The sequence below is a fragment of the Salvia hispanica genome, chromosome 4 (genome assembly GCF_023119035.1).
Source record: "Salvia hispanica cultivar TCC Black 2014 chromosome 4, UniMelb_Shisp_WGS_1.0, whole genome shotgun sequence".
Lineage (NCBI taxonomy): Eukaryota > Viridiplantae > Streptophyta > Magnoliopsida > Lamiales > Lamiaceae > Salvia > Salvia hispanica.
In genome coordinates this window covers 37,294,265-37,309,202 of record NC_062968.1, presented here as the reverse complement: position 1 = coordinate 37,309,202, position 14,938 = coordinate 37,294,265, and the positions used below count along the sequence as shown (strand labels likewise).

The 14,938-nt window shown below is 38.6% G+C and overlaps 1 long non-coding RNA gene across 1 annotated transcript; it reads right to left on the bottom strand.

The window, feature by feature from the left end:
• Positions 1-5,183: 5,183 nt before the first annotated feature.
• On the bottom strand, positions 5,184-10,304 carry LOC125217709. Its single transcript, XR_007175790.1, has 3 exons — positions 10,187-10,304; positions 9,695-9,821; positions 5,184-5,465 (listed from the first exon to the last, which is right to left on the bottom strand). It is a non-coding gene; the product is annotated as an uncharacterized LOC125217709 (long non-coding RNA).
• Positions 10,305-14,938: the final 4,634 nt, after the last annotated feature.

Sequence of the window (14,938 nt, the reverse complement as noted above, 5' to 3'; positions counted from 1 at the left end):
CTCCACCTCACTTACATATTCTTTTTCTCTCTCTTTTTCTTTATCCTATTTTCTTTCTCATTTCTTAACTTTTTATTTTATTTGACTTCTAAACTAATCTAATTAATAAAAATATGAATAAAACCACAAATTATAAATCTAATTTTTAACTCTATACTTCTTTAAGTTTGGGATATTACAATCTTATTCTTTCCTCATATTCTTTCCTCATAGAAGAACTCAATTCATCCACTACTATCATTTTTCATATACCTTGACTAATAAATTTTCTATTTATTAATTTAACTATCACATACATATAAAGTCAAATCCTTATTTTTCCATTTTCTATTTTTTTCTATTTTCTATTTTATAAATTTGGGGTATTACAATTCACCTCTCATGTTTGATGCTCCATCATATCCTAGGCCTCTCACTTTTGACAAAGATAATTCAAACATAGCAAATATAGAATCAATAGCCTCTTTCAAGCAAATTGATTTAGTTTCTTTAACATGAACAAGGGCTAAAAATCTTTCTATTATCTCTCCTTTCTTGTTCACAAATCTTATAACCATTTGCTCCTTTGTTGAGTAATCCCGAGACTCATCAACCATGATAGAAAAGAGTCGATATCCAGGCTCTCTCAATATTTCAAGTGTAGTTTCAACTGCACAAGTCCTAACTACATCTTTCTGAATTGACGAAGATGTCATTTAATTATTTCCTAGAGCATTTTTCAATATTACTTTACCAACTTCATCATGCCTCAAACCATACCATTTTAACAGCTCAAGAAAATTGCCTTGATTTAAAGAAGTAGATGACTCGTCATGTCCCCTAAAAGGCAAACCTTACTTAATAGAAAACGAATAACATCAACAGTTGCAGTCAAAAGAATTCGGTATTCTTTCTCTTTTGTTGTAGTACCTCTACGAACAACATAAGTCACACTTTGCCTTTGATTCAAACAATTTCATATTCTATTCTTGCTTTGTTCTGTGAACTATTCTTATCTCCAACATGATTATTGAACTTTTCAAGTGCGTTTTTTCCAAATAGAAAACCCATCAGTAGTAAATGCTTCATCCCTCGGTGACACAGAATCACGTTTGAAAAGAAAACAATAGAAGCAATATGCGACATTATTCAAGACACTATATTAAAGCCAATTACGATCCTTGTACCAAATATATCTAAAATTGTCTTTTCCTTGACGTGTTTTTTTTTTTAAATTGAGACCTTTTGGTGACAAGGACCTTTAGCTACATGGGGGGCTCTTCACTATGTGCGATTTACACATAGTGTAGTGGCGATTTTCTCACAGTGGCCGATCTGAGATTTCCTTCGTTTCTTGTTGCGGATTTCTGTTTCCTTGCTGATCCTTGTTTCTGGTGGTGTGAGGTGTTGCTTGGAGGCTTCGTCTTCGGTAGGTAGAGTTCTCTGCGACAGGGTCGGAATGGCAGTGGGGGCGGAGGAGGCCCCTTCGGTTAGGGATGTTACAGAGAAGGAATTGGGGATCTCAATTGATGATTGCAAAGCTGATGCGCCGGCTTGTAAGCGATCGCCGAAAAGAAGGGGACGTCCGGCGAAATCTATGTCCTCTCGTGGTCGTCCGGCAAAATTGTGTCCTAAATCCCCGCTTATGCGAATGGCGGAGATGAGGAAAGAGAGTTTACGGGGTAGGGCTTTGAGGAATTTGGGGTTGAAGGGGTTCGACGAGCTTGATTCTAAGGTGGGCAAGGGGAAGAGAGAGCTTAGGGGAAAGGGGTCGGGAGTGATGGATGTTATTCCTATCGTTGAGGGTGCTGCGACGGTGGAGGATCAGAATGTGGGGGAAATAGAAAGTCCGATTGCTCAGGGTAACCTTGATCCACGGCCTGTGGAGTCTAACCTCAAGGAAGCTTGGCAGAAGGAATTGCTTCCGGCGGGGGTTCTGAATGTTTGTGCTCTGAACTTGGTTGCGCAACCCTTGCAGGAAATGGATTTTATTGTTGAACAGGTGACACCGGAAGCAGTTGTTGGGGATCCAGGGCGGGAATGTCTGATGATGGAGCTGAATCGTTTGGAAGGGAAAGGGGAAGATAAGTCTGTAAAGGACCACAGTTTGGTATGGATGGAATAGACGATGACTTCCCCCCTCTGAGCAAAGAAATCTTGAGACACACTAGGGAGAAGGGAAAAAGTAGTATTGTAGAAGGGAGGGGAAATATGAACAAAGGAGGGCATGTTGGGGGTCAGAGTTCGAATGCTGAGGGTTTTAAGCGGGCAGGGGGAAAGAACTACAAGGCATCCTTGGCTGGAGGTACTAATACAAGGGGTAGTTTATCGGTTAGCTTTGATTAGGAGAAGATTGTGAAAATTGGTGTTCCTGGAGAAAGCGCAGGGCTCCCTTCAATCCATTTCTCTAGTGCAGAAACCTCCTTCCTTGCTGAAAAGCTAGGCTATGCAGTAGTGGGTAAATTTTCACACTCTTTCCCTTCATCCTTACAAATTCAGAGGGCCTTACAAGGTATGAGGTTTGTAGGAGAATTTTCATGGAGATACATAAATGCTAAACATGTTTTGATTCAGTTTAAGTTGATTGATGATTATGTTAAGCTGCTGAGTGGTTCTAATGGAATGACGGTGTGGTTTGTTGATAGACACCCTATGAGGGTATTTAAATGGACACCGGATTTTGATCCGTTCTTTGAATCACCTATTGCTGCTATTTGGTGCAATTTGATTGGACTCCCTATTCATTTATTTGAAAAATCTGCCTTGTTTGCAATTGGAAGTCTATTGGGTGAGCCTTTGCAGGTAGATCATGCGACAATCACTCGCTCAAGATTATCCTTCGCTAGGCTGTGTATTGAGATAGACATATCCAAGACACCGGTGGGTGAGATAGTTCAAAATTTACAGGGAAGAGTGGTCAGACAAACAGTGAAATGGGATCGCATTTCCCTTTATTGCCAGTACTGTAAGCACGTTGGACACTCTAGAGATAGTTGCTATGCTAACGGTCAGAAAGAAAAGCCGGCGAGGAGGAACTATAATTCTAAAACAGAAACGAGCTTGCTGAATGAGGAGGAGAGGTTGGGGGTTAAGGGTGGTGATTTGGGAAAAGGGTTGGAGGCCAATTTGGGACAGGGGTTGGGGGTGGAACCTGTGAGCAAGACCATGGGCAATGATGAAGGACCTTTGGTGCCACCTGGGTCCAATATTAGTTTGCAGGAATGTTGGGGGAGGGAGCAGGATGAGGAGGGGTCTTGGTTCCATGATAAAAGGCGGGGGAAACAGGGGAAGGGGGGCTGGGATGGTTCGGGCCAGAAGGGGTGGCCGGGGGATGAAGGTCAGGTTCAGCCTGGTGCCTCACTTGTGGGGGCTAGAAGTGGGGTTTCCTCTCCGAGAGTTTCTGAAAATAGGTTTTCCTTGCTAAGTTCGATACCCATGGAGGCTTCTGAAAGCTCTTTTGCTGATCTAGCGAAAGGCCTTAAATCAAAAACTCGCTACATGAAATTGCTTCCTAATGGGGATTTTGATCCGGAGGTTTATGAAGATGAAAAAGATTGGGAGTATGAGGATGAAGCGGATGATGACTCCAGATTACAAAGGGGTCAGTCAGCGGATAAAAGAATGGTAGATTTACTTAAGATGGATGATGAGGAGAGTAAGACAAAGAAAGGAAGGCTTCTTGCAGAGGCCTCAACTGATATGGTTTGATATGTCTCTGAATATGTTGATTTGGAACGCTTGGGGTGTGGCTAATGTGAACACCCAAAATGACATCAAACGTTTGATTATGGAACATAAGATTTCAGTATTGGCAGTTATTGAGCCTCTAACAAAACCGAGACCTGACTTCTTTAGCAGGAAATTTGGTTTACAGTTTAGGGGATTTAATTGTAATGGACAAATATGGTTGTTTGCTGAGGAGGGATTCGAAGTAGATGGATGGGATGATTCGGAGCAGATTTTACATGCTCGGCTTGTTACACCTGCCTTACCTGCACCTTTCTTTATTTCGGTGGCATATGGTGAATGTACTAGAGAAGGAAGGAGTGGGATGTGGAATAAACTTTGGACTTTGGCAACAAAATGGATGGCCTTCCTTGGCTTGTGGGAGGCGACTTCAATATCTTTGTATCTGAGGATGAGAGGCAAGGAGGAGTTGGGAAGAGAACCAGGGAGATGGTGGATTTTGCGGAAGCTATCAGTGATTGCCAGCTTTTGGATGTCGGGGTGGATGGGCAGAAATTCACTTGGGCAAGAGGGGAGACTCTTGAGAGACTTGATAGAGTTTTTCTTGGTGAAGGTTGGGCGAGCATTTTTGAAACTACCAGAGTAACAAATCTGCCCAGAATACTTTCTGATCATTGGCCTCTGCTTGTGGGTTGTCGGGTACCGAGGCCGAGAACTAGGCCTTCCTTTAGGTTCCAGAATATGTGGGCTAGACATCACTTGTTTGTGAAAGAGGTTGTGAGGAGCTAGAGAGAAGACACGGGCACGAAAGGGATGATCAATATTCAAATGAAATTGAGTCGGCTTAAGCGAAGCTTGAAAATCTGGAATCGTATTGTCTTCGGTAACATTTTTAAAAGGTTAAAAGAAGCAGAAATAGCAGATCGCCTCCTTGATGTTAAAAGAATTAATATTTGAGATCTTAGTAGAGACGTGCAATAGACGTTGTGTGGTTACCATGAGTAAACTAAAATACAATAATAAATTATTGTATAAAATTTGTAATAATGAGAATAACATATTAATAAACTAATCAAAATCAATGATAAATATGCGTAATCTATTTGGGCGGCTAAGGATGTATACATATATTTTTCTTACACCTCAAGTTTGATGAGAGACCAATCTGTCAGAGAGCATTTAATGAGTCTGCAAATAATCGACGTCCCCTAATCCTTCTAAGCTTTCTCTAACCTCTCCAACCATAGGATAAAAGTTTTTCACCTGACAGAAGGATAATTGTCTAAGGGAATAACATGAACTTTGTCAGTAACATTTAATGCTCCACCCCTTTTATAACACCAATTGCAAGATTAGGAGGTATATAAAATACGACTTTTATGACTCCACACCCATCACTTTCAACAAAATCTCACCAACACAAATACTCCTACAAGCAAGAAGTAGAAAAGAAATAAGTGGGACCGAGGACATCGGGAAGTGCAGACTCTGGAAACTGAATATACACTGTCTTTTAAAAAAAGGTAACACCAGAAGCCATTTTGTGTTTCCCTTAATTATTTCATCACACATAAGCATATAGTGATAGAATTTAACAAAAAGAAAATACAGTCTCCATAGTCAGAAGCATAAAGTGATGAGATCTTAAACTTAAACTTTAGAGCCTTTACAAAAAAAAACAAACAAACTAAATCTAGGTATATGTCTACGAGATGCCAATCTGCCGGAAATGGCTTCTCGGCAAACCGAAGACAACAAGGGCAGCCACAAATCCTCATAATTGGAGACGAGTCCTCAATCTACATAAAATAATAAGATGAATATTACAATAATTAAATCTAAGGGTATAAACTTTATAGAAAATAAAAGTGAGAGACCAACCTATTAATTAATGGTTGTAGTAAATTAAGTAGAGGCCCATTCCCAATTGTTTTAGTAATCTAGGCTAGGATTAAATGAGGGATGTTAGTCCTTTACGAACATAGGAATTTTCTATGAAAAAAATAATAATAAAATAAAATAAAAATTGATTAATATTAAGAAAAATATTAGCCTATGTTTCAATTAAGATTCCATAGATTTTATTTTATGAATAATTACAGTTCAATCTTCTAGTCTAGTTGAGTTTGAAATAAATTAAATCTTCAGATTAAATTTTAAGAATATAATGTTGTAATCCAAAACCATTAAAGAAAATAATCTGATTTTATATGCATTATTTAACTACTATAACCTTGAAGCTAAGTATAGTCCGACCTTTTCTTTTCTCAAAAAGTAACACCGTGAAACGAGGATTTAATAGCTAGAAACCTCGGAAGTCATACAAGGTGAACTTTCTTATCCTACATACTAATGTGGATAAAAATAAAATTATTTTCAATTGATAGTTGCGAAAACTCGAACTCATGTTCGTTGTTCATGTTCAAATGCTGTTGTCTTGCCATAAATGATTTTTTTTATGCCTATCTGTTTGGTTGGAACGTAAGAATCGAATTCGGGTCCAAGTGAGGGTGGTGTCCCTACTCGGATTAGTGTACACAGGTGACCGTTGGAAGGTGGCCACCTTCCACGGCACAAAGATGATATAGTGGAGGCCGTTGGGAGGTGGCCACCTCCCCGGCTGGAGAAAGATGTAGGTGACCGTGGGAGAGCACCATCTCCACGGCACTTGGTGTTCAGATATGGCAAAGTATGAAAGAACTTAGACTGCGCAGTCGAACAAAGACTTTAGTAAGCTCAGGTATTTTAAATAAAAACCCTTGAGTGTTACTGTGATGATGGCTTGACAATATTTTTAAATGTATATGTGTATCTTTCGGCAATGTGTTTACTGAGTACTTTTGTACTCAGCCCTGCATGTATTTCTAAATGTGCAGGTTCAGCTGCGACGGGTGGAGTGAGTGCTGTTAACATATCAAGAATAAACTCTCGGGGATTCGTGTCTTCATACATGAAACTGAGTTCTTTTACTTCCGCTATGCCTTTAAACAAGCAACGTTACTTCGCTTGAAACTCTGATGAATTGAATATGTATGAATAATCACTCGATTCCGTATGATCGAGTGCCTCTCGCGTTAAGTACTATTTCCTTTAATATATATATATTGATTAGCTAAATTGGAATTATTCTTAATTTCCCCAATTTCTTTCCCCTCTTCTTACATTCCCCTCCCTTTTTTTTAAGTCACGAAATTCCGTGGTTAGATTATCCTTAATCAGCCGCGGTCGTGACAGATAATGTGCTCTTGGCTAAGGAATTATTCCATGAAATCTGGAAGGGAGTGACTTCTCCAAATATGGTTCTCAAACTAGATATGGAAAAAGCTTATGATCGAGTACAATGGCCATTTTTACTCAAGGTTCTGAAGCGGATGGGGTTTTCAGATAAATGGGTAAGGCTTATAGAGAATTGCATCTCTCTGTGTTGGTTCTCGGTGCTTGTGAATGGAAGCCCAACTGGTTTTTTAAATCTTCCCGGGGGTTGAGACAAGGAGACCCAATCTCCCCCTCGTTATATATCTTGGCAGCAGACTATTTATCAAGGTTGTTAGACCGACTCATACTTGGGAAGAAGGACATGATGTATCGAACGGAAAGGTATACCATGGGGGTTTCTTATTTAGCATATGCGGATGACATCATTATTTTCTCGCAGGCACAGAAATCAGCTATTTTGAATCTGTCTGAATATTTAAAGCACTACATGGAAGTGTCAGGACAAAAAGTGAATGTGGGAAAAAGTTGTTTCTTCATTGATAAAAAACACCAAGACTGGGTGGAGAAGATTAAGGAGGCTAGTGGCTTTCAACAGGGGTGTCTTCCTTTTATGTATCTTGGGGTTCCTATTTATCGAGGACCGAAGAAAACCAACCTCTTTTTGTTCATTCGAGATAAGATATCTTCGAGAATACATGGCTGGAGTCACATGCACTTGTCATTTGGGGGCCGACTGACTCTATTAAAGAGTGTTCTTGGGGCGATTCCGATCCATATCTTTCAGGTTTTGGATCCTACGAAAGGGGCACTGAGGCAGATAGAGCAGGTAATGGCTCGGTTCTTATGGGGGTCCTGCAACAACTCAAAGAAGACTCATTGGATCAAATGGGAAAGGGTTTGCTTACCTACGGATGAAGGGGGTTTGGGGCTTCGAAGTTTGAAGGATTCTGTGGAAGCCTTTACTATAAAATTGTGGTGGAAATTCAGAGAGCAAGACTCTCTCTGGGCTCGATACATGTTTCAAAAATACTGTTCAGTCTCCTTCCCGATGGTGGCATATAGGTCTAACCGATTCAGCCCAATGTGGAGACAGATGTTTAAGGTAGGGGGAATATGTCGAGAACAGGTCCGTTGGGCGCTTGGAGAAGGAAATATGAGCTTCCGGTATGATCAGTGGCTGCCTAATGGATTGCTAGCTAACCTGTGCAGTCCCAATGCTCTCTTACAACCCTTTAATGTAAATGAATTTTGGGTGGGAGACCAATGGAATGAAGAGGAGTTATGGCTTCTGGCGGAGGAGGTGGGCTTACCTGATGAAATCGTTGAGGAAATCTTGCAAGTTCCTTTTGATAGGGAGATAAGAGACAGAGGAAGGTGGAAATTAACTGGCAGTGGTGATTTTTCATCCTCTTCGGCATGGGATTTAGTAAGAAACAGGGCGGAGAAACGCCTTATCCATGAGCTCATCTAGGGGAAATGCATTAGCCCTTCGATATCCATGTTCTTATGGCGGTTGCTGGCCAACAGAATACCAGTGGATACAAAATTGCAATGGAGGGGAATTTATTTGGCATCCAAGTGTAGGTGTTGTGAGAAACCGAACGTGGAATCAAGATTGCATTTATTTGTTAATGGGAGTGCAGCAAGGAGATTGTGGCAGCACTTCGCGAGATGGTTTCCTCAGGTTCCTCAATTTGCCGAGGAAGGAGAAAACATTGAGATAAGGCTAAGATGGTGGCAGAGAAACGTGAGCATAAGGTCTCAGAATCACCTTAGTGTTCTAATTCCTTGCCTAATTCTTTGGTATATCTGGACGGAGAGAAATGAGAATGTCCATCGGGAAAATGCGTTTGAAGCTGAAAATATAATTAAGAAGGTCACCTTGCATCTGAGAAACCTGATGCTAGCTAAAGTAATAGGACAAGAACAGTGGAAGGATTGTTGTCCGAGACTGGACGGCATGGACGATGCGGGTAGAGGAGTTCGATCCAGGAAAGTTGGTAGAGTTCAATGGAGACCCCCAGACCCTATGTGGATTAAACTTAATGTGGATGGTGCTTTCCTTCCGGCAACACAAAGTGCGGGAGGTGGGGGCGTGGTGAGGAATCACGATGGTGATATCCTTGCTGCATTTGCTACTAATGTCAAGGGAGAATCTGGGCTCGAAGCAGAGGTCTCGGCCTTGCTCTTGGGTGTGCATTTGGCTAAGCAACATGGCACCCAGATATGGATTGAAATGGATGCAGAGGTAGTAGTTCGGTGGCTGAGCTTAGAGCAGCTGGGGCCGGGTGAGGTTTGTATCACCATGGCTAAATTCAGACGGGAATTGAGGGGAATCAACTGGAAAATTTTGCATATCTTTAGAGAAGGGAATAAAGCTGCTGATTTTCTGGCAGGTATCGGCATTCAGCCAGGGATGAGGACCTTTTACACAGGAAGATCAGCGCCTGCTCGTGTTAAGGCGCTGTGTAGAAAGGATCAGCTTGGGCTTCCCAACTTTAGGTTTTGATAGCTTTTGCTAGCGTTCTTGTTCAACACATGTTTGAGTTTATGGCTTGTTGCTGTTTGCTTTTTCTTTTTGAGCCTTAGTTTTGTAATGGTCATGCAGTTTTTGCTTTCTCGAGAGAATCCACTTTTGGGATAGTCTTATTGTATCCTCTTCGTTTTTGATGAAATATATGGGATGAGGGACCTACTCAACCCTCCACCGTGAAGGTGTTAGACTAAATAAAAAAAGGACCTTTAGCTACATACTCTCTATGAATTTGATCACGAATATTCATATCATAACTTGCAATTGAACTTCGTTTACCAGGGTCAGCTTCAACTTCATCTTTATCAATTATTTGGTCTGAATCTTGTAACTCTTGCCTAATGATAGAAGATCCACTTGAAACTCAAGGCCTTTTTGTCAAATATGTTTCCATTTGCTGATTTTCCTGATCAAACAAAAGATACCACACAAAATTAATAACTAAACAAATAAACATGATTAACTAAATATCCTGGCCCAACTACACTCCCACACCAATTCCATTCACTTTCATTAAAGAAAGTTATAAACTATACGACAAACCCTTAATATATGAGAAACTATACGACAAACCATTCCTGTCTCCGCACCGCTTCTTTCTATTTAAATGAACTACAATCATTAAATAATCATTCCAATTCAGCAGTCCGCAAATCAAAACCCCCAACTTCATATTATTTAGCAAAAATTCAAACTCCCTAGCTCCAGAATTAAAAATTACTTCATTAATTCAGCAAAAGGGAATAGAAAAATTGAGATTTGGGAACTTACTTTGCAGGATTTTAGTCATGAGAGTGTGAGAATGGAGAGATTCAATCCTGATTTGGATTGGCTGCTTGGGAATTGGGATTGATGAACTTAAAAGCAGCGTCGCCGCGTAAGGTTAGAATGTTCGTAATTTGCAATCTCTTTCCAAATTTTATGTTTAATTATATGCATTTTAGTTGTAATTGTTGTATCACGTATGGACTATGGAGTATGGACTGCCATTGGGCATATTTATATTTGAGATTGAATAGGTTCAATTACTCTACAATCTTGGGCTTTAAATTTATAGTACTTGGGCTTCAACAAGTTGACCCAAGTGGTGTCACAGCCAATTAAACTCTTCTTTCTCAGGCTTCAGGGCGACGGAAACTATCGAAATTCGGAGGATAAGGGGGCGACGTCGGAAGCTATTGGAGGGGCGGCGTTGGAAAATTTATGTCCCGGTCCATGTTAGCGGGTCGTCGGGTAGGGGCGGTCGCCCCCTTCTGCCCCCCGGATCCGCCACTGAATACGAGGGAAATATGAGGAATATGGATGGTTTCCCCATGTTGTGCATTACATTAGGATGATGAAATTTTAGGATTTGTTCGATTGCCAAAGACCTGAAGAAATAAACAACTATCTTATTACTACATTGGTCAATTGGTGATGTCTATAGACAATACCTCTCAGCTACGAGTCAGTGAGACAACTGTGACTCTACAAGATGTGAAGGTGATCTGAGTCTAAAAGTTGATGGCAGGGGTTTTTCCAAATAACTATTGGACGACTTAGTGTTACCAATTGTTTGGTTTTGTACCTATTGGAAATGAACTAAAGATATATGATTTATATAACAGAAGAGTTTTGGCTATAGTAGTGTATACTCTAAAGCATGATTTGAGTATAAGTGAGAGATTGTTACAGTATATACGTAAAACATGTATTTGGTGTTGCTTATATACATAAACCTTTATTTCCATATATTGTGGGACCCGTTAAAGGGTTACGGCCTTAACCCAAACCCGTAACCCACATTGCCCAATCGTAGATTCACATTGCTCTCCCAGCCACTCGAGTTCTCTCCGTCCTCTCGACGCCGCACCTTTGCCGGGACAGTCTACATACGGCCGCTACCTCCTGGAACTGTCTTTCTTGCTATCCTTATATTCATATCTAAGATAGCTTGTCTTTTTCCATACAAACAACTACAAGGTACCGAAGCAAGTGAAAGTTTAGGGTTTATGTTGGAATGGGTAATTTAGAATTAATTATATAAATGAATTATTAATTGGATAAATAAATAGATTTAGTATTACCCCTTCCGTCCCCAAAGAGTATGAGCAATGGGTTCGGCACGTGTTTTAATAAATAGGAGAAAAACAAGAGAGAGAGAGAAGGGGTAGTGGAAATAACATTAGTGGAGAGTGGGTCCACATTATCTTAATGGTACAAGTTGGTAATGTTAATAGTATAAGTTGTAAATAAAATGATGTGTAGGGGTAATGTGTTGTTTGACTTTTTCAAAATTAGAAAGTCATACTTTTCATAGACAAACGAAAAAGGAAATAGTTCATAATCTTTGGGGACGGATGGAGTATTGAGTATGAAATAATTATGGTAAATCATGTAGCTTTCATCATGACCAAAGGATATGAAACATTAAATTTTATGAAGTGTTGTTTTGTGAGTTAAGTGAATAGAGAATCAAGTAAGAGAAAGAAAAAGTTAGAGATTAAGTTGTTTCCATTTTTGAAAACGTTTCAATTTTAGTGGGACAACTTGAAAAGGGAAATGTTTCATTATTTAATGGGACAAAGGGAGTACTCCCTCCGTTACCTCATAGTTGAGTCATTACCATATATAGTAACTTTTTTTTCTCTTTCTTACTTTACTCTCTCTTACTTTATTCTCTATAATTTATTCACTTTCTACTTTATTCTTTCTACTTTTTTCTCTCTCTTACTTTTTTATCTATTTATTTAACACACTCGACATCCATTTCTTAAACTCCGTGCCGAAAAGTTTCGTCTCAACTATGAGAAAACGAATGGAGTATTAATTAGAGAAAAGTAAATAACTTAAGTGGATGATTAATAGTGATATATTATTATTAACTTCTGTTGTGAATTTTGGATTACGAAAGATACACACACATATACGAGCATTGCGTCAAGAGGAGTAATTAGGGTGGAATCCACAGTGAGGCGTATTAACTAAAAAGTTCTCAAAACAAAAGTTAGTTCGTTGTGTTGGAAAGGACTGGAGAAACCAAAGGCTTGAGAAAAAAAGCACAAAAAGAAATTAAGATAATTGATTAGACAAGAGAACTACCCCTAGTACGTTCGGAGTTGCTACGAAACATGCAACCAGACTAAGCCTACTTCAATTATGCACTTAAGGATCATGTTTATTTTATGCTCACCTGTACAACTAAGATAACATGAACGCGTGTCATAGTCTCTACAAGTAACCTTTCACCTGTGCTAGGTAAGACCTACATATTAATTTCTAAAATAGGTAAACACCCTGATAAGGGTATTTCCCTTATCACGATGCCGAAGACGATAATCAAGAAGTCTCGGGAAGCGGAATCCCGTCGACAACTCAAGCCTTAAACAAAGTACTAAAATTAAAAAGAAAGAAACGTAAATTCATATATTCATTGACTGATTTACAAAATATAACAATAACCCTATTTATAATACTGATAATAATTTAATGAGCAAGACAACCAGATATGGAAAAGATATGCAATCCCTAAATTATGTAACTAAATAATACAACTAAATAATAATGCAAAATATGAAAGAGATATGAAAAAATGAACGTATCGACTTATACGATCATTATTTAGTTTAGATAAATTAGGGATTTGCATATCTTTTCCATATATTTGTTATCTTGTTCATTAAGTTAGGTTATTAGTATTATAAATAGGAGTTATTGTTATCTTTTAAAATCAATCAATGAATATATGAATTTACGTCTCTTTCTGTTTTATTTTAGTACTTTGTTTAAGGCTTGAGTTGTCGACAGGATTTCGCCTCGCGAGACTTCTTGTGTATCGTCTCCTGCATCGTGATAAGGGAAGTACCCTTATCAAATGTTGCTTTAATCTTCGAACTCATGACCGAAGTCAATCTTCGTTCATGGCAGGAGATATCGCAAGCATCCGAAGGCTTGCAACTGAATGCAACAACAGTAACATTGGAGTATATCCTCGCTGGTGGGGCAGCGAAGATCAGTGGAGCAATCACAGGTTGCGTTGTCGCTGAAGAGATATGGGCAACTCGGACGTTAGGATTTGCCATGAGTTCTAATGAAAGCACCAGTTGATAAGGATTAAGGATATAATCCTTATCAAGCTGAAGAAGATAAAGAAAGTCGCATAGAAACCGTGCTCTGTCGACAATCAGTTATTTGTGAGATTCTAAACGAATAAAAATAAATACGGTAAAAGCTAAAATAGATTATTTCTTTGGTTGATTGAAGAGAATAATAGCAGTCCTATTTATAATACTAATACTAACTTAGTGAGCAAGAAAATAGATATCCTAAAGATACGGTAAATCAAACTTAACTAATTAATAAAGATATAAGGATATTCCAATAGATATGCGTGTATAACACTCGTGATCCACTCTTAGGCCACCTCCACCGATGACATTCCACACAATGTCATACAGAAAAGATAAAATAAGAATAAATAAAAGTAATTCTAAAATAATTAAAAGCAACCGCCCCTCATCTCTCGGGAGCACCCTGCAGCCACTAGAAAAAGTGAGGGGCACATACCACATGTCTTAATATTATTGGTTGAATATTGAAATATTTGTTGTTTTTGTTTTTTCAATTTTTATTATTGATTTAATTTATTACTTGATTATTGGAGTACATGTATGTTGTAATAAATTTGCACAATAACAATATAATTCTACATCACATTTTCAATCTCGAAAATTTTGCACTACATTAAATTTTGATTGTTTTATTAATTATTAATTTATTTTATTCAATGATTATTACATTTATCTCTATATATCTTTTCAAATATCATGTGAATTATTCTTCCAAAAATATAATGTGAACCACTCTTCCATAAAATGACGTAAACTACTTCATTTTTTATTATTTCATTTTAATTTCTTATTTTTTATTATTTGCTACTCCCTCCGTCCCACAAAAGATGTCACGTTTCCCTTTTTGGAAAAAGTTCTCTCTCACATAACTATAAAAATTATATTTTCTCTCTCCATTTAACACACAAAACAAAACCTCCTAAAATCCCGTACCGTCCCACAAGTGTGACATCTTTTGTGGGACGGAGGGAGTACTACATTGTGCTTCACTTTTCTATATATATCCCACTTAACATGTAGAACTCGTCACAAAAGCAAACCAAATCATCCAAATTATTGCCCTTTCATTCTTGTTTTGACAAATTTGGTTTTATGGATCCAAATCATCCAAATTATCGCCCTTGTTTTCCAAACTATTTTAATTCCCAAAATTATCAACAATCATCAGAATATCCAAGTTCACAAAATTTTTCAAATTTTGCACCACCTTATCAGAATCCCCAATCATTTTCAAATCTAGAGTATTCACAAAACTTTGAATTATCTCCAAATCTAAGTCAAATTCTTACATCTACTGAAATTCCCACATCAAACAATGTCACCCAAAACTTGTTCGGAGATGCCCAACAAGCGAACATAAAAGAAGAGGAGCTCAAACAATGTAAGTTGGGTTGTGAAAGAATATTTAACACTT